This window comes from Ambystoma mexicanum, chromosome 11 (assembly GCF_040938575.1).
Source record: "Ambystoma mexicanum isolate Mex_15411 chromosome 11, UKY_AmexF1_1, whole genome shotgun sequence".
Lineage (NCBI taxonomy): Eukaryota > Metazoa > Chordata > Amphibia > Caudata > Ambystomatidae > Ambystoma > Ambystoma mexicanum.
In genome coordinates, this window is record NC_090934.1 from 872,896,292 (window position 1) to 872,917,406 (window position 21,115).

Genomic DNA, 21,115 nt, shown 5'->3' on the forward strand with positions numbered 1-21,115 from the left:
AGACAAAATGAGAAGGGAGCCTCATTACCCCCTGAGCCTTCATCCCTTCTTTGGTTTAGGGGGTAACCGAACCTTACATTCGGTTATCCCCTAAACCAAAGAAGGTGGGTGGGGGGTTTCAACTCTTCCTCATATACAAAATTAGGGTAGTCGGATCATAGCCCTTTACATTTCCTTTTTAATACCAATCAGCCTGATTTTGTGTTTAGCTTGATTCTTCAGGCCATTTTCAATTGGCCATGCACTGCAGAGTGGCGAACAGCCACTTGTTTATCTGCGCCTGTTACTCTCTGTAAATAAACCATACAAACATTGGTTAGCTATTCTGATGCGATTCATTTTATCACTAATGTTAGTATATGCTATTCTCTGGGATGTAAGTGTACTTACAGTATTTTGCGGTCCTTATGTGAGTTAGATTAAGGATTCTTATGTGGTCCAGCCTGCACCTGCAACCAAACGTAAAAGCCTTCATGGGGTGAGCAGGCCACAACTGTTTGGCGGGGTGCAGGGACTGAAACAGGAATCAGGGAATCCCATAACAGAATGTTTCAATGGCAACTGACCAGGTTAGGTGGCTGTTGCTGAAATGTTATGTTTATATCTTCCTGTAAAACATATGGCTTTTTCCCATTCCTGCTGCAAAATGTGGTGTTTCGACTATGGGATGGGTATGGCTCCCTTCTATCACTAGTTGTGGGAACATCTGGCCCCATATCAAACATCAAAAGCTGTCACCTATGAATATAAACTCAATAAGTGTACAAATCATAAAGTGTAATATTCAAGTTTGGTTCAATTGTCCTTTCCCCTTAAAAGAAAGTGCACCAGACAAAAGAACATTGACGTAAAAAAAAACCCATTAATCAGCACCAGGAAAATGACATGAGAGGGGAGATTTTCCAATAACTATGCTGGCAAAGTCTAAAAGGCACCCACCTTTTAATCCCCACAAAATATTCAGAGGAAAACAAAATCCCAGTAAGAGACATATTTTTGATGACACTTTTATGTGGTCTTGTGGGTAAGTGTCTGCACTTGGACAACCTGGGTGAAATCCTTGTAGCCGAACACTTGAGCATGTTTGCTGGGCACAAAAATACCCAAGCGGGCTAGTGGACCCCCTCTGAAAAAAGTGTGCCCACCCACATGTATCCTCTATTTATGCCAGTGGCCTTCAAACATGTTTGTCCTGGGCCCACCTGAGGAAAATGTGGGCAGGCCGGGTGTGACGAATCAAATTCCGTGTCACCAGTAGTCCAGGGATGAATATCGGTTTCTAAACCAGCAATCAGACCCACACCTCTAGTACACCCGAAGGGATCCGAACAGATTGCAAACAAAAGCAAATTATAAACCTCCTTGTCCAATGTTGGTAACGGGAACGGAACGGCAGGCTTATATCCGCAAGGTCGTGGATCGTTGGTTAGTTGCAACACAGCGAAAATACAGTTATTACCCAATGATGGAAGGCAATGTCCAGGCAAGGTTGTATACAAATGTCTACTTTAATTATTATCACAACAGACCGTTCTAGCACACTACAAAATAAAACCCACCCTGAAAAGGAATGCAGAGGACAGACATGGAAATCATAGCCTTCCTTCACTGGCAGAAGCGGATTCATCCTGTAGGGATATGGCCGAATGCAGAAGCTTAGGGTTCTCCACTTGCATGGCCATTAACCATCGAAGAGGCCTGTGGGCTGTCTGGATCATAAAGTGTGAGTCAAAGATGTAGGGTTTCAGATTCTTTACGGACCAAACAACTGTGTAAGCCTCTTTTTCAATGACACCCCAGTTCCTTTCCTTTTTTGTCAATCGCCTGCTTATGTAGGCAACAGGTTGCTATACCCCTTGAGAGTTCAGCTATGCTAACAATGCTCCAATCCCAAAATCACAACTGTCTGTCTGGATATTGAATTCCTGACCACAGTCTGCCATTTTCAGAACTGGGGCTCTGCACAATCCATCTTTTAAATCCTGAAAGGAGGTTTGACAGGCGGGGTCCAAGTTACCTTCATTGGCATATTCTTGGAAGTTACATCATTCAGGGGCATAGCAATGGTCCCATAGCCCTTGATGAATGGCCGGTAGTACCTGGTGAGACCTAGAAAGGCTCTCACCTGTGTCTGTGTGGTGGGGTTATCAAAATCCTTCACAGCCTGTATCTTCGCTTCGAGAAGTTGTTTCTTACCTCCACTGACCAGGTGGCCTAGGTGTGGCATGGTGCCCTGTGCTATCTGGCACATTGGGGCCTTGATAGTTAGACCTGCATTCTGCAGTGCATGAAGCACTTGTTTCAGGTGGGATAAGTGATCCTCCCAGGTGTGGCTAAAGACAACAATGTAGTCTAACTAGGCGACACTGAAGTTTTCCAGACCAGACAAAACCTGGTTAACCATCTGCTGAATAGTGGCAGGGTCATTCTTCAATCTGAAGGGCATCACAGTGAACTGATAATTTCCTTCTGGGGTGGAGAATGCTGATCTTTCTCGCTCCATCTGTCAAGCCAACCTGCCAAAACCCTGCCGTGAGGGAGGTCAAGGATACTCACTCACTTAAGGGTACTCAGCGTCAAGATTGTCAATGAACTCATCCCCCCGAGCAATGAGGTGAGCATCTGTCTTCGTGACAGAATTGAGGCCCCTGTAGTCCACACAAAAGCGAACTTTAGTCTTCCCACCACTGGTCTTTATAGGGATCTGTACCATTGGGCTAGCCCAGGGGCTGTTCGATGGCTCTATCACTGCTAGGGACAGCATCTTGGAAACATCCTCCTTGATGGTGTCCCTGAAATGATTGGACATCAGGTGAATCCTACTCGTCACCGGTTTACTGTCTCCAGTGCCCATATCAAGGGTGCACCAATGTGCGCAACCCGGTATCGGTGAAAACAGACCAGCAAACTGTCCCAGTAAATGGCAACAGTCTGGTGAGACAGGTCTGTGGAAGGTTGACACCTTCAAATGACCCATCTGTGGCTTCAGTGTGCAGGAGGTCTGGGAGGAGATCGGTCTCCTCCTCAGTCTCTCCGACAGTCACTAATACCATGACCAAGTCATCCCGGGTTGAATGGGGTGTAAGCCAGTTGACGTGAAAGACCCTGCACATCTGTTTAGGTCCTTTCACGTCAATGAGATAATTTATCAAACTGACTTTTCCCAGAACACAGTAAGGCCTAATCCACTTGTCCCGAAGGGCACTGTGTTTGACAGGCACCATAATCCACACCCACTGTCACTCTGGCCTTCTGGTCGTGCCAGTGCTTCATCAGCTCTTGACTGGCCTTTATGTTTCTCGCTGACTGTTTGCATTTGTATTTTATTTGTGTTTTATAAAGCACCTTAAGCCAAATGCTGTACATTTTAAAAACAAGATACGGTACAATATAAATGGTTAAGCAGTGGAACAATCAAATAATCAAATTCACATAGAAATCATTCAGGGATGTTGAAGAAGATAGATTTTCAAGCAAGCACGAAAGAGAGAGTAGACAGTAATAGAACGAAGAGAATGTGGGAGAGCATTCTAGTGAAGAGCAAGAAGTTGAAAAGATCAGAAGTGAGACTGGGCACACAGAGGATGGGGAACTGCAAGTCAAAAGAGAGGGGAGGACCACAGAGAGCGAGACACAGTATAGAAAGGTAACAGCACAGCAAGCTAACTAGGAGCAAGTCCGTAGAGGGATTTAAAGACAATGCAAAGAAAGTGAAATTTAATTTGTGAATGAAAGGGTAGCCAACCAAGTGTAGCGAGAGAGGAAGAGATGCAGTCTCAAAAGGAAAGGAGACAAAGTAGACAAATGGAAGCATTAAAGATTGATTTTAGAGGGGCAAGATGAGAAGTTGGAAGACCAAACAGAGTGGTAGAACAATAGAAAAGGCGGGAGAAGTGAGGAGATTAAGAGCTTAGATGCTTGGAAAGTAAGGATGTTATGAAGATGGAAACGACAGGAACGAGGGGTGAGAGAAAAATGATTAGAGAAGGAAAGGTTTGAGTCAAATTGAAGACCAAGCTTGCGAGCAGTTGTAGAGATTGGCAGATTAAAGGGAGGAAAAGATATTGATGGAGGAGGAGGAGTGTTAGCAGGGATGAACATGACTTCTGTCTTCCCTGCATTAAAAGTGAGAAAGTGAGATGACATCCAGGATTTAATAGCAGTGAGACAAGCTGTGAGAGTGTGGGGGATATCAGAAGTGAAGGAAGAAAAGGATAGGACAAGTATTATCCGTATAGAAGTGATGTGAAAGACCAAAAGAAGAAATAATGGCAGCGAGTTGTGAAGTGTACAATGAAAAAAGGAAGAGGCCTAACCCTTGAGGTACTCCGTGATCAAGGGTCTCTATGTCAAGGGACGTAGAGGTCTTGCCCGCCCATGAGACAGAGAAAGTTTGATGGGACAAATAGGAGATAAACCAGGATAGAACAGAACCCTTGAGACCAAAAGAAGAAAGTGACTCCAGGAGCAAAGAGTGATCCACAGTGTCAAATGCAGCAGATAAGTCAAGAAGAATAAGAAAAGAGGAATGTTTGGAGTATCGACCTGAGAGAAGAGCGTTAGGCAGAGAGATCAAGGCAGTTTCAGTAGAGTGGAGAAGACAGAAGTCAGACTGCAAGCAAGGAAGAAGAGAAAGATCGGTGAAAAAAGAGGAGATCTTAGAATACACAATACGCTCTAACAGTTTAGAAAGATAGGGTAGGAAAGAGATGGGGCGGAAATTAGAAATGATCAAAGGATTAACTGTAGGTGTTTTTAAGATAGGAATAATAGTTGCATGTTTAAAGGAAACAGGAAAGACAGAGGCAGAGAGACAGGTGTTGAAAAAGTAAATAAGGTAGGGTATAAGAAGCGGATAGACCTTAGGTATGAGAGCATAAGGAATTGGATCAGTGGGAGTAGCAGTATGGTGGGCGTTACTAAGCAAGCCAAGAACATCAGTATTGGAAACGGAACAAAGTGAGAAATAAAAGCAGGAGTAGAAGAAGGAGAAGGAGATGATGTACTTTGGGGAAGTGAGACTCCAATGTCTTGATGGAGGGAGAGGACTTTCGAAGAGAGGAAATGAGCTAAGTCAGAAGCGGATAAGGTGGAGTTAAGAGAATGATCAGGAGTGGGAGGAGATGGTAGCCATGCACGAGTTTGAAAAAGATGCCTAGGATGGGTTGATTGAGTGTGATGAAGTTCAGAGAAGTAGGCACGCTTTGCAGAGAGTAGACACTTGTTATAGAGAGTGTGAAATGAGAAGTAGGAAGAATGATTAGATGCAGATTTAGATTTGATCCAACGCCTTTCGAGTCAGCAAAGAAGACCTCACATAGAGCAGTGGTGGGGGAAAGCCAGGGTTGAGAGGGTTTCCGAGGGGGGTGGAACGCAGACGAGGGATAGAGTTGATAAAGGCAAAGAGAGAGAGATGAGGAAAGAGCAGATGCCGCCTCATCAGCATTGAGAGTGGAGAAAGGTGAGGGAGAAGGAAGGATGGCAGTACACGTATCATTAAAAAGTGTAGGGTTAAAGCTGCGTAGGTCACACCGACAAATGTTTTTGGAAGAGAAGAAGCAGGGGAACTCTGGGGAATGGAAGACAAAACTGATACTGAGAGTATATAGTGATCTGATAAGAAGACAGGTAGAGCTAATACTGGAGAAGCAGTAAAAGTTGTTCAATGTACTTTGCCATTCTAGACCAAAGGCCATCTACATAGTCCACCACATCTTGTGTAGGGGATGAGGGGTTGCTCTCCCATTCCTCTTTCACTAGACTGACGGGACCTCATACAGGATGTCCAAACAGAAGCTCAAAGGGGCTAAACCTTACTCCGTTTTGTGGCACCTCCCTGTAGGCAAACAGCAGGTATGCCAGGAGAATACCCCATTTTCTCCTCAGGTGCTCTTCCAAGCCACCTATCATGCCTTTCTGAGTCTTGTTGAACCACTCAACCAGCCCACTTGTTTGTGGATGAAAGGATGTAGAGAACCGGTAGGTGACTCTACACTCTTCCCACATAGCCTTCATATATGCTGATATAAAGTTTGATCCCCTGTCAGAAACGACTTCTTGAGGAATCCAACATGGGAGAATATCCCAATCAGAGCCTTTGAAACCACAGGAGCTTTGATGCTCATCAGAGGGACAGCCTCAGGGTATCTTGTGGTGTGGTCAACCACCACCAAGAGCTATCTGTTCCCTGAGCTGGTTTGAGGATCCAAAGGGCCCACAATGTCCATGCCTATTCTCTCGAAAGACCCACCAACCATGGTTAGTGGAATTAAGGGAGCCTTTGTGTCACTACCTGACTTGCCAGAAGTTTGACAAATCGAGCAGGACTGGACACATTCCTTAACCTTTACTTCGAACTGAGGGCACTAAAAGTGCGCAGACAACCAGTCTGATATCTTAGTCATTCCCAAGTGACCTGCTAAAGGATTTAGGTGAGCCAAATCCAAAAGGAACTTTCTGTGGCACTGGGGAATCGCCAACCTTCTTGTGCCCTCGCCCTCAGAGTATTTTAGCTCACTGTATAGGAGTCCATCCTCCCAGGACACTTTGAACAGACCAGGGGCTTCGCCCTTAGATCCTGCTTCTGCAGACCTGCCAGAGTGGGACACTCTTTCTGGGATTTGAAGAAGTCAGTCTGATCTGGGCCCCCAGCTGATGAAAACTCATCCAGCTTGGGCAGGTCCTTCAGATCTGCACCCACCTAGTCCTCCACCTCAGGTTCCTGCTCTGCACCAGACAACTCTGAAGTCCCTGAATCCCCTGCTACCAAGTAGTGTCCTCAGTGGCTACTGGCCCCTCTCCCACAGGAATAGGTGGCTCAGTAGTATTTTGAACTGCACTAGGGGCTACCAGTCACGCCGGTCCTTCCAACAAGCCCTCTGGAAATACTCCAGGCCCGAAGGCTGTGAGAGTGTTCAATCTGGTGATCTCTTTGGCCCTCGAACTGGTAGCCACTGCAACTATCTTGGGATCAGGAAGATCATTACCCAATAGACATGGGACAGGGATGGAGTCTTTCACCGCTAAACTGCACTGGGTTGTTTCACCTCATCAGCTGAACTCTACTAACTGCAAGGGGTGCTTACTCTTTCCATCAAACCCACTGATGCTACAATCAGGCGCATCAATATATTGGCCTGGCAGTTCCCAATGCCACGTGACAGTAGTGCCACTAACCATGGTGTCTCGGACCGCAGGAGTTTTGTGGCCATTGATATACACATGTTCTCAATAGAGTTGAGTATTATTGGGAACTGCAATCTCTTTTGAAGACCCAGTACCACTCCCAATCAGTGTAACCAACCCACATTCAGCCACTCATTGGCCTAGTGGGAAGTCCTCCTCTAGGAGTCCCACGCTAATGATGGCTTCTTCCACGAGTCCAACATTCACTATGGCTTGCTTGGTAAGACCTTGCAAGCAGGATCCCCTTTCCTATGGCCCAGCCAAACAACCTATGGGTGGTGAGAACTCGGGTGTCCGTGACGGGAAATTATTTGGGTTTGTGGGCAAAGTTTGAAGAAGTAGATCCAACTTTGGAAAGCCCTTTTCTAAACCGCACACAAATGTTAGCTATTTTTGGTGAAATAGTAGAATTTAGCCTGATCGCTTCAAGGGATATGAAAAGGATTGAACTCTCTAGATGGGTAAGTCAGACTAACTGGGCTTTGAATGAATTTTCATCGGCCATTACGATCGCTCTGCTTAAAGCTCACGCTCATTTACTGACAGAAATAGGTATATCATTGATCCTTTGTCAAAAAAAGAAAATGTTCGTTCAATATAATGCGGGAGGAAGCTCAAACTTATCAAGGGTCAAGAGAGAACCGAAGTTAACAACATAGAGGGAAGCCTTGAGGGAGCTAAAGAGGGAAAGAGAAAGGGCAATAGAAACTACTTGTGAAATGGTTAGTTGGCAGCCAGTAGTAGTGAGCAATGGAGCGAATTGATATGCATCTGGTTTAGAGGAAATAATGTGGTTATCTTGGAATACCCAAGAGTACAATTTGTTTCTTGCTCAGTATGAAGGTCTAGAGATGATAAGATCATGTTATGTGTTCTTGTTACACGAGGCATGGTGTACAAAGCCTTTATTTCTGGATGGTTTTCATATAGTACAGAACTTTGTAATTTAATCAGGTCAAGGTATACTTAGGGGGGGGATTAGCGCTTGGCACACGAGTCGAACACTCATTAGAAATGATTAAAATCAAATCATTAATACCATACGTTTTGCCAACGATATTAAGATTAGCATGAGGTTTCAAAAATCCAACGCTTTTGATTAATATATACGACTCTCCCGGTGGAAGTTGTACAAAGAAAATCATAGATTGTGTGGAAGATGTTATGCTTGGATGGCTCATTCAAAACAAAAACTGTTCAGTAATAATAGCTGGGGACTTTAATGCCAAAGACCTACATATGCACCATAGTGGAGTGCAAAAACAAAATAAGGAATGGGAGAAATTCCTTGAAAGGCATGATTTGACATTACTAATATGCAAGGCCATGAAGGGTAATAAAGGTACATTTACTTGGTCAAATGGTAAAGCAAGGTCACACATTGATTATATAATCACGGATAAAGATACACAAACGAAATGTGAAGAAGTAGAGATAAATCCGAATACGTTGAGTGACCATGCTAGACTGAGTTGGAAAACAACTGATTTTGCAAAAGGGAGTAAATACATTAACAAACCTTTGGTTGGATTGTGCTGCGATAATAGGGGTTTGAGATTAAACTGGTCGGCAGAATTAATTAATAGTGTTAATGAAATGTTGAAAACAAAAAAAAATCACTATTAATCAGGATTTGGATCATTTCCAGGGGGATATTATATCATTGCTAGATTCCTACATGAAATTCCATGGAATAAAAACTAGCAAAGAAAAGTATTACAACAACAATAATTACAGAAACCCCTATGATGTAATAATAGCCAATAGAAAGCGAGTCTTTAGAACAGTGAGGAATTTAATTTAAAAAAATGCATTATTAGATCTTAATGAAAAACATATGCAGATAAGAAAATTAGCCACAGGCTATAGGAATTGGTATAAACAACATGGGCTTGGTAGCCAGAATTTGAACTGGTTCTTATTATTTAGGGGGTTACGGACCCATGATAGTAAATCCTTTTGGTCCAAATTTAACACCTATAAGAAGGATATTTCACCCTTGGAACTAAATCCAATTTCTGAAGAAAAATGGCTAGAGTATATAGAAAAACTATACTTCATCCCAGATGTTAAAAACATTCAAATCTCGGAGAAGATAAATCGATTTAGCATGTCAAATTTTGATATTGATGAAAATGGCATACATAGAATTATTTCAAACTTAAAGAGCTCCCGGGCGCCGGGTCCCGACGGGATAGCAAATATAGTTATGAAGGCGCAGCGGGAGCTATGGGCCAAAATACTTGTAATAATGTTTAAAAATATAGAAAAGAATGGGACCTTGCCAAAAAGTTGGCATAAGGCGATACTGGTCCCATTTTATTAAAAAGAAAAGAGGGAAGATCCTCAAAACTACAGGTTAATAGCCCTTATGGACACCAGTCAGAAAATATTTGCTGGTGTTCTATTAAGTAAATTGACAAAATGGGCCAAAGAAAACAATATTCAGAGTCATTATCAAACATGATTCAGAAAGAAGTACAACACCTTAACAAATATATCAGTGGTTCAATATTTAAAGGCTGAGGGGGAAAACAAAAATACACCATATCTGTACGCATGCAGTGTTGATTTTTCTTAGGCATTTGATTAGGTGCCACGTACTACCCTTTGGAAAAAACGAATATATTGGGGAATAGACAAAAATCTGTTGTACTACATTCAACTTCTTTACAAAAATACAAGCATTGCAATCCAGTTGAATGTAGTAGGGCATTGTACGAACTTCCAAGAGGCAAACATAAGATTAAAACACAGGGGTGTGTACTTGGCCCAATACTCTATAACCTATTTACCGCAGACATGGAAAAAGTATTTGTCGAAACAAAACATTTGCCCCCAAGTGTTAACGGAGTGAAGATTCCTATGTTGCTTTACGCTGACGATATCATCGTATTCGATCGTACCCAGATTGGGTTGCAGAGGTCTTTAAACTCTATGGCAAAATATGCTGCACAGAACACAATGGTGATTAACATAAACAAAACAAAAATGCCTTGGCTAAGTAAAAAGAACATTGGTAAAAAGAAAAAATGGATTGGCAAATTCAAGATTTCCCTCTGGTAAATGTATCTGAGTATAATTATTTAGGATTCTTCATAATAGTAAACAGAACTGGGAAATTTGACTTTGAAAAATTGTGGGAGAAAGTTTGGAAGAAGTGGTTAGTGGTAAAGCACTACATAAGCCATCATGGGGCGAACAACATAGAGGGTCTCCTTGAAATATGCATAATACCCACCGTAATGTATGGCTCGGTTGCACTAAAAGTTCACCAGATTACTTGGTTAGAGCACATGGAAGACAAAATTCTTCGATCTATGATAAATTTACCCTTTACACCCAATACATGTGGTTGATCTCAATGCTACTACCTTAAGGTTCCTTGTCCAGACGGTTTAAGGTTTATACAGGCTTTTACACTTCACCACTTCTCCTGCATGGCTCCAATTTACAGCAACACAGCCACGCAGCCAGCATAAACTGCAAGACTGCTACTCGTTGCTACTCCGCACCGCGGGCAGTGGGTCTTTTTGTTTGTAAAAGCTCCTCCTCCACAAACAATTGCCAGCAAAAACAGACCACCAGATAGGGCTTCCTGCAAGACTGCTACTCGTCGCTACTCCAACATTCCGTACTGGGCTTGGGCCCATCGCATTAAACCAAGGGATTGAGGTGGTGATTGGCAGAGCTGAACTGCAAAGTATAAGTTTTCTGTTTTGAGATAGTTGAGTTGGTTCTATTTTAGAAAAATACATTTTTTGCTTGAATGCAAAACACCCACACTTAGTCTCTAACCCCTCTTACTATACACCCTCTTACTATACACCTACCCCTAACACACTATCTACATTTTTGCTGTAAAAAAAGTAGCAAATGGGGTTAAAGAAAATTAGACCTTTCCACTTTTGACCAAAAAGATGAGTATCACTGAGTTTCAACCTGTTTGCTGTCATTCATTCATCCACATGTGTGAGACATGTGTTAGGGCTGTTGAGTTCATTGAAGAAGTGTTTGTGAGTTGTTTTAGTATTTATAGCAGGTTAGGTCTTAAACATTTCCTTGAGTATGTGTTCTGATTCTAGGCATAGGGAGTAGTGTCCTTTCTTGGATTTGATCTTTTCTGTCCTGTAGAAAAATAGCTATTGATAGTAGGCAAATTTGTCTGATTGCAAGTTGTTTTTCCTCCACATTTTCACCAGTTTTCTTTTCTCATGCAATTAGTTTGGCAGTGAGCTATTTAGAAAGTCTCTTCTTCTCTCAATTTCTTAAAGGTAATGTCTTTCGATGCTGCCCAACTCGGAACAAATCAAGTTATGAATGTTGTGGAGTTCCTCATCTGATGTGTTTGTTTTTTTATTGGTTAATTTTTAAACATACATACAACATACCAACAATTTCCCCACCGCCCTCCATCCCCCGGTGAAGTTAATGCATTTTTTTCACTGGGAGCCAGTGTAGGCTTTCCAAGACCGGTGTGATGTTGTCTCTTCTGTTTAGACTTGGGAGTTTGGATGCGTTGGAGTTTTTTTGTGAGCCGTTTTGGCCTTCTGAGGTAAAGGCTGCTTACGTAGTCCTTTCTTGATAATACTAAATAGATGATTGCAAGGGTTCTGTGTGGGAAGGAGAGGGAGGGGAAGATTCCACTAAGTAGTTACAGGAAGGAAAAACATTTCTTTGCGTTAACGTTAAAAAAAAAAAAAACGTTGACTTGTGGTTCTAGTGAGAGTCCATTGTCCTGGAGTAGAGTCGCAGATTTTTTATCATGGCCACTTCCGGTTGAGTACCCAATCCAGGTGGCCAGTTCGGTTGTGTCTGTTGAGTTATCCTCTGGGCATGAGATCATTATTTCTGTTTTGGTCGGGTTTAGCTTGAGGTTGTTGGTTGTCATCCAGCTGTATATGTTGGTAAAGCAGTTGTTGAGGGTGTTTGGATTGAGGCTATCTTGACGATGACTTGGGTATAATCTGCGTAGTTGTAGGTGGTCAGTCCGTTGTTGCAAATGATTTTTGCAAGTAAGATGTTGAAATCTCTGAGTATAGTCAGATATTGGTAAACTACAAACATGTTGGTTGCCACATCAGTGAGTTTGTCTGTGAAGTTTGAGCTTTAGGATAATAATAATAATAATTTTGCATTTTATATAGCGCTACGAACCCTCAGGTATCTGAGCGCTGCTTATTATTACCCACGGTGTGTGGTGCTCATTTATCGACCTCGGTAGGATGAAAGGCTGAGTTTGGCCCTGCCGGGATTCGAACCTGCGTCGGCAGGCTCTGCATGGATGTCAAAGTGAGCGCTCTACTGGCACCATAGTTTTCTATATATTAAGAGCAAGCTTAATGATGAGGTGAGAGAGATGGGGCTGATAACGACGAACAATTTACAATCTGGGATGTTTTTAATGGGGACGTGCATTCATTTCTCTCCACCTCGCCTGTGGGCATAATTTGTGCATGTGATCTTATAACCTGGTGGGATAAACGGAAATTGATCACCAGAGATATGGGATTCCATGATTAAGAGAAGATCTATTTGGTCCTCAGAGAGGAGATACAAAATATCAGAACTGTGTTTGGCAATTGAACATGCATTCATCAAGAGTTATCTGGTGCCAGTCATTCTGTGGCCGGTCTTTAAGGCATTTCAGTGAGTTGTGTGTTGTTGCATTGGTTGGCTTCCAGGTTAAGGCTATCAGATTCGAAAATACTGAGTAGATTCCTCTTGGAGTCTGGCTTATCTTCATAGTGTCCTTGTGAGTTGGTTATGGCTGTTTCAGGCTGACTTGTGATGAACTCTGTAGTAGGTCCTTGTAGTTTCAGTATAACAGTAGATCTCTTGGTGGATGGTGTGGGGAGCTTGTTGGGTTAGCGATGTGTCCTGCTTCTCTACTTGCTGTTTTTGTCTAAGTCTTCTGAGTTCACATCGTAGTTGGGCTCTGGGCTTCAAAGTGTACTTGGAAGTTCTTCTTCTGAGGTGAGGAAGAGGTGAGGAAAAAGGATTAGTCTAGTGCCTATGGCTGACTGGTCTGAAGGAGTAGCTAGGGTAGCTTCTATCATTTTCCTTGAACTTTCTTCTATTCTGATTCTGCGGCTTTGAAGTGTCCTCGCATGTTGTTTTGGGTCTTAGTGAACTACAGGATTTAATGGAAAAATTGAAGGAGCTGGGAGTGGGAAGAGGGAGGTGGTGAAGGGGCGATTCTCAGCTTTTTGTTTAATTGAAAGACCTGAGCTGTGAGGAGCATATTAGTAAGCTCTCCTTTAGGTTCAGCAGTGAGATGTTTCTAGATGATTCTAGATCATTCTAGAAGTTAATTATTAGGATTCATCCTATGCAATAGGATCACTGGCAGCAGCAACAAACAGGGACATATATTAATCAAGCCATGTAATGCAATGCATTACTGCTATACCAATCGATTAAAGAAACTATACAGTGCATTCACTGGTAGCACACTGTGGAGAAATTAAATTATTTTAGTTTTGCAAGGCCATCTGTGGCAGCTGGTAAGAATGAGCAATTTAATTAATGTAGCTATGCACTGGATTTACAGGTAAACCAAGGAACAGAATTGTTATTTTATCAAGGTCATAAAACACACACAAAGGTAGTATAATGAGTTAGTTTAGCTATTTAATGGAAGCACTACTAGCAACATAAATTGAGAAAATGAATTGATACAGCGCTGCGCTGAGTTCACAGGTTAGCCCAATAAATGTGTCAATACAATGTATATAATGGTAGCACAGTGAATGCATTTATCTATGCACTGGGTTCACTGGCAGCATAATTAATTCATCTTGCTATGCAATGGGCACCCTAGTACCATAATCAATGGGAGAATGCGTAATCTAGCTTAACATTAGATACCAAGGGCCTATGATAAGATAGCAAAGTAAAAGCTACTATTGTGCATGGTTTGCACTGCTCATTCTCTGCAGATTGTCTGGGTGCACCATCACACTAGAGAGATGGTATATTATGGCAAGGTAGACAATACAGTCATGAATGAAAATGAAACCAGCCAAATAAATGCAGTGAAATAATCACCTTATCATTAAACAGCCACTTTCTTTAAAGCAAAAGCCGAATGGTGATGGATGTCTGCAGCTCCACTGTAAGAATTTGGAACCATTAATAAAATGAGAAAGCATTTATTCTGAGGTCAACCAGATACATAGCATTTCCTATAAGTACATCTCAGTTTCATAGAACACACAGTTGCAGGGATGCTGCCCCTTAAAGGAATGGTTCGCCCAACATTTTTTATTTCAAAAATAGATAGGCAATATAAAAAAAAAACGATTGCCATTTGTTTTTTTGAAGTCCCTGTGTAAAATGTTGAGCAATTCAAGCTCAAAGATAGCACATGGGGGCATCCATTTTGTGAAATGGATGCCCGCCGCTGTGCTCGCTTTGGCTTTTGCGGCACTAATGAAGGAAAAGCCAGCCATCTGTAGTAAACAAAAACTACCACTGGGTGGCTTTTCCTTCATTGGTGCCAGAGGACGCGGACCGGAGACTACAGGCAGAAAAGCTGCAGCTGCTTCTCGGTAAGGGCTATTTATTTTTTTTTAAAAAGAAGCACTAGCTGCGTTTTATTTTCTAAGTTTTCCAGGCTGGAGGAGCCCGGAAAACTTAGAAATAAAACCGCAGCTTTAAAAACGTTGTATTTATGTTTGCGGTAGCTTTTGAAGCGACCGCAAACATAAATACAACGTTATTGTGTTTGAAAACGCTGCAGTTTTTCTTTCTGAGTTTCTCAGGCTCCTCTGGCTCGGAGGAGCCTGAGAAACTCAGAAAGAAAAACCGCAGCGTTTTCAAACACAAGCGCGTTGTGTTTCTGCCTGCCGTGGCTATCACTTTGGGTCTCCAGTGCTAGACCCAAAGTGAAAGCCAAGGCAGGCAGAAACACAACGCGGTTGTGTTTACATGCCGCGGTGTTTCTGCCTAAATCTGATTTCCCATTTGGGGCTCTCGGGCTCCCCAAGGGGGAAAGCAGATTTAGGCAGAAACACAACGCGGTTGTGTTTGAAAACGCTGCGGTTTTTCGTTCTAAGTTTCTCAGGCTCAGGGGAGCCTGAGAAACTTAGAAAGAAAAACCGCAGCGTTTTCAAACACAATGACGTTGTATTTATGTTTGCGGTCGCTTCAAAAGTGACCGCAAACATAAATACAACGTTTTTAAAGCTGCGGTTTTATTTCTAGGTTTTCCGGGCTCCTCCAGCATAAATAGCACTTACCGAAAGGCAGCTGCAGCTTTTCTGCCTGTAATCTCCGGTCTGCGTCCTCCGAGTCCCGGCACCAATGAAGGAAAAGCCACCCAGTGGTAGCTTTTGTTTACTACAGCTGGCCGGCTTTTCCTTCATTAGTGCCGCAAAAGCAAAAGCCAGCACAGGCGGGCAGCCATTTCACAAAATGGATGCCCCCATGTGCTTGCTTTTTTCAATTTTTGAGCTTGATTTGCTAAAAACTTTACATAGGGACTTTGAAAAAAAAATGGCAATCGTTTTTTTTTTATATTGCCTATCTATTTTTGAAATAATAGTTTTTGGGCGAACCATTCCTTTAAACCTGTTTACTATCTGAAACAAAGATGAATCCTCAATCATTATTTCACTACCAGTTCATATTGATTGGGGATTAAAAACAAGCAACTTTAAGTTTCAAATGTGCTCAATCAATTCAATTTATAGTGGTGTGCTCCAAAATGCAATGAACACAATAGTCTAGACCACAAGAAACGTGTATTATATGTAAAACAAAAGGGGGTCTGGGAGGTTTTCTACCAGCACGAACATGGCCCATTGACCTGTTCTTGGGTGGATGGCCCCTTGGGGACTCTCAACCAAGTCTTTAGCTCACTGTCCCTTTCACAGAGAAGAAATATCCCTGCATATCAGTCTTTGTCCTGCCCAGGGGCTGTCCAGCACCGAAATGCTAGGCAATTCTCCTCTGAACAAGAGTATCAACAGCCACCCCAGACACGTGTTTCGGCCTAGTCGGGCCTCATCAGTGAGGTGGAGTTGTGCCTCTCGAAGAACAGTGAGCAATGGGTCCACGTCTGGATTCCCCTGGTAATTTAGGGTGAGACCCAAAGTTACTTAATATGCAAAACTAAAGGGGATCTGGGAGTCTCTCTACCAGCACGAACACGGCCCATTGACCTGTTCTTGGATGGATGGCCCCTGGGAGAATCTCAACCAAGTCTTTAGCTCACTGTCCCTTTCACGGAGAAGAAATATCCCTGCATATCAGTCTTTGCCCTGCCCAGGGGCTGTCCAGCACCGAAATTCTAGGCAATTCTCCTCTGAACAAGAGTAGGGGTGCAGAACAAGGGAGAGGGGTGCAGAAAGGGATGGGCTAATCAAAACAAGCAACTGTTGTACTAGGCCTGACGACATTTCAGATAGTGCTGGGGGGGACAAGTAAGGGGAAGGGGGGAGGAGACAGACGAGGTTGCCATCATACTAGGTCCAGGGACAATTCTCATAGAGTAAGTGCATAGAGAAGTAAGGAGAGGAGGGGTGGAGATAGGAAAAGGGATCTAAGAGTTAAGAGCAGGAAGGAAGAGGCAGCCTAAGAAGGTGGGTGGTGCTTAGGCCAGGTGACCTAGATCCACTTGGACCTTCTCCCCATCTGCAAAGGAAAAGAGGCTGGAGGGCTCCTTAAGTAGGTAAAAAGAGCGGCAACCAGGAAGGCACCAGGTGGGCGGGGCTTAGGCTAGGTGACCAAGATCCACTTGCACCTGCTCCCCATCATGGAGTAATTACTCTATGCAGTGGATAACTGGTAACACAATGAATGAACTATGCAATTGGTGCACTAATAGTATAATGATATATGGTGGTGTTGGACTAGGATTACTGGAAACAACAATGAATGTAAAGATCAATTAAATCAGGACATGTGCCTTCACTGATCTCTCAATCAAAAAAGCTATGCAGCACATTCATTGATAGCTCAATGAATGGAGACATTATATTAATCTAGGTATGCAATGCCTTCTCTTGCCACAGTAATGAATGAGGAATAGTAATAGTATATTTGTGCACTGGATTTAACAGTAGCCGTTAGAGAGGGGCATTGATTTAATCAAGCTAGGAATGCTTACACTGGTAGCATCATGCAATAATCTAGCTATGCAATGTATGTTCCAGTAGCAAACTAAAATAATACAATTAATTAATCTAGCTGATCAATGGGATCACTGGTGACATAATTAAATGCGTCTGGCAACACAGTGGATAAACTGGTAGCTTAATCAATGTGAAGATAAAATAATCTAGCTATGTGATTTTGCACGTGTAGCAAAATGAATTTATCTAGCTAAGCAATTGAATACGCTGGTATCATACCCAATGGGAGATGTATTCATTTAACCATTTAAAGAATAAACTGGTAGTGCCCTGGATTTGTAAGGAAAAAGAAGACAATTAAGCTGTTGCAATCACCTTGCCAGGTTGTTGATCCTTTTGATTGGGGAGACATGTTGTAAGGCTAGAGCTCGGGTGCCAGGAGAACAGGCAGACAGGAGCCCCCTTAGCCTTTACACTGCACTGCTGCCTGGGAAAGGCTGCCTGGGAAAGGCTACCCTGGGAAGCACTGCTCTGTGCTGTGTTTCAGCATCACATGACCCACAGCAGAGCAAATCTTGGGTTGTTGGAGGACTGGAACAGGCAGAGGGAGTTGTGAGAGGTTTTCAGGGAAGCTTGGAAAAAAAAGCACATCATGTTGGTAGTATGTATAAATCCCAACATGCCCCTTCCGTTCGGAAGATGGTATTCCGGACTTAGACTTGTCATCAATGTCCCTGTTTTACATCCAGGGCAAAAACGCAAAAGAAAAACATGTACTGGACTAGCATCTCCTGAGTCGAATCTGGGGCATGTTTTGCAACCCTATGGGTATTGATCATGAGCCTCTGGTTTCTTATCTACTTTCCATTTTTGTTTATGGTAGCATCACAATAAGGAATAACTTCCTTGCAAGGTGTCTATGAGATGGGCCGTTTGAAACTGTTTCATGCGATTTTGGAAGAAAAACCCTTCCCCACAGCTGATGCTTGGCTTCTTTTTACAAACCACTTTCGAATTCTAATGTAACAGCTGCCCATGCGCTTTTACTTATAATTTCCCCCATGCTGTGGTTGTATGCATAACATGGTACCACTTTCTGGTAGAGGCACAACCCACATATCAAAAAGGCGTGTGTATCTTGAGCAGAAAAAAATCATATGGAATGCAGCTGACATGGAGTCTTCTTATTTTATTAGGACATTTTATGTCATATCAGTGTTAAAATCGTATTCTACCAGACCTAAAAAGATTGTACCCCAGGATGGTAAAACAACCCAATAATAGGGCTCTGGAGTGGTGAAGAAAGAACTAGGAATGTTGGTTCATGGTACAAAAGGACTCCTGTATATGGGGCCATATTGTTGTTTAATGCATTGCACGTGGCATGCTGTGAAGTTGAACTTGCATTGTATTTACATCTCTGCGTCAATTTTGCATTTCTGAGGATGTCATGTTATGCTGTGTTACTTGAATTGAATGGCACAGCTGCCATTTGCATATCCACTAGCCGCTGTGGTGGATCTGAGGGAGGAGTGGTTTAAGTTAGTGGTGAGAGTGGGAAGATGCAAGATTAGCTGTGCCACTGAGGTGATATGTACAGTTTAGAGGTATTCTGGTACTAGGTGTAGGTCTGTTTCTGGGTGGTCAGTCTCAAGGGCATAGAGGATTAGTGTCCAGATGGGAGCCTCCTTTTGCCCGTGGTGCTGGGGTGCATTGGCCGGAATGCTGCCATGTAGGCGTAGAGTTTTGTTTGATTTATATAGGGAGGGATTTGAAATTGCTGTGCACAAGTGGCATAGTTGCCCTGTGTATAGTGTGTTTGAGTGTGAAGAAGAAAGTGCTAGTATTATATGAGCAAATGTTTTGTGCATACTTATTCCAGTGAAATGTGCAGGCGCTGGCTGGTATTTTAATGCAAAGTGCTGGTCTTGGCAGATTTGACAGGTTGCTTGCTTGCTATGGGGGCCTGGGTGAAGTTTAAATAGCTGGATGTTACATGGCAAGCAACTCTCGGGAGTGTAGGCTTCGGATCAAGGCACACTAGTCTTTTTGAAGAGCTTTATAAATAGCAATAAAATAAATAAATAACAGTGAGATTCTCCACATGCTGTTGTCTCAATGTCCAGCAGACCTCGAACACACTCAGTCACTTGTTATATTGGACTAAAATATCAAGAGGACTAGTTAACATGGAAAAGACATTGAATCTCATTATATTTTCTTTCCAGGGAGGTGAGATTTCTCACCGTTTTGATAACAGATGGTTATATGTACAGGACTCTTCTTTTTTTTAGAAAACAACTTAAATCAGGGAGGAGGGGCGTGCTTTTAATCGTTTCAAATGTAGCCCTACTATAAAAATATGAAAACCTGTTATTTTCTGTTTTTAGCAAAAGCAAAGAGGTGATGGCTGTAAGGTTTTAAATGAATCTTAACCTCTGACATTGCTCTCGGCAACCCTCCAGACCATTGTTTTTCGCCTGCCAAGAACTGCTCGGTCACTTTCCGAGACAACAAGCATCCCCAAACATGTTTCGGCCTTGTTGGGCCTCATCAGTGAGGAGTTTTTTGGTTCTCTAGGCCCAGCAGGCACGGGACCAATCCTGCTTGTGGTCTTGTGCAGAAGGGAGGTGACCAAGCAGTTCAGGCTGAACTGCCCTTTTTGGGGTGGGACTAAGACTGATTTGCATATGGTCTGTCACCTTCTGCAATGGCTTGGGAAGCAAAGAACTATGGTCTGGATTGTTGCCCAGAGCAAAGCCAGAGGTTAAGATTCATGCTAGTCCTTCCAGCCATCACCTCTTTGATTTTGCTTTGTCACCCTGAGTGGGACGGGTATGCCCAGATGTGGGTCACGTACCTGCTGGGCCTAGAAGCCCAAGCTACTCCTCACTGATGAGGCCCAACAAGACCGAAACATATTTAGGGATGCTTGTGTTCTTGTGCAGAACAGAAGTGATCAAGTAGTTTGAGCTGGAGTGCCCCTTTTGGCGTGGGAACAAGCCTGATCTGCATATGGTCTTTCCCCTTTTGTAATGGCTTGGCAGGTGAAGAACGCTGGTCTGGAGGGTTGCCCAAAGCAATGCCAGAGTTTAAGATTCATTCTAAACCTTCCATCCATCGCCTCTTTGTTTTTGTTTTTTTTTTTCTTTTTAGCCATGTATGCTTCTGCTGAAGCTCTTAGAACCGAAACGTGTACATTCAATACATTTACTAACTGGCTAGGAGGATAGATGTGTTTTCTTGACATTGGCAGGAATGTACAAGCGTCCACTCTCCTTCTGAAAGGTAACGTTATTCAATTTGTGTTTGATAAATATCACTGCCCCTGTTCAGTTGTGGAGGTTTGGGCAGCGCAGTTAAGAGAGGCAAAGTTAAAGTTGAAACATTTTGGGCCGCTCCTCAAGGCCCACTTTCTTCCCTACTGGGATTGTAGGGCTACCTATTAGGACTACAATCCAATGGTGTGCTCTAGCGTGAAAGCAAGCTGCCAAGATCAAACTGGCCCCTGCATACTTGGGGCTATGTGGTCGCTTTCAGGCCAGGAGGTGAAATAAGGCCCTTACAGATTGCCTTCATTGAAAGGGGGGGGGCAGTGAAAGTGGGGCACACGATGCTTGAAGAACGTGATACAATTGGAAACCTCTAGAACCATGGATAGGGATTTGCCCTAGACCACCATGCATTGAAATGGTAAACCATGGCCAGCATACCTGGTGCCACATTCCCAGGCGTTGGGTGCAATGAACGCTGGCCAGTGCCTGCCATAGCCTGCAATGTCGAAAGCCTTTGAGCACAGACAGTGGGCATCTCCCTGGGATTGATACAGGCCACGAAGTTCCAGCTTTGAC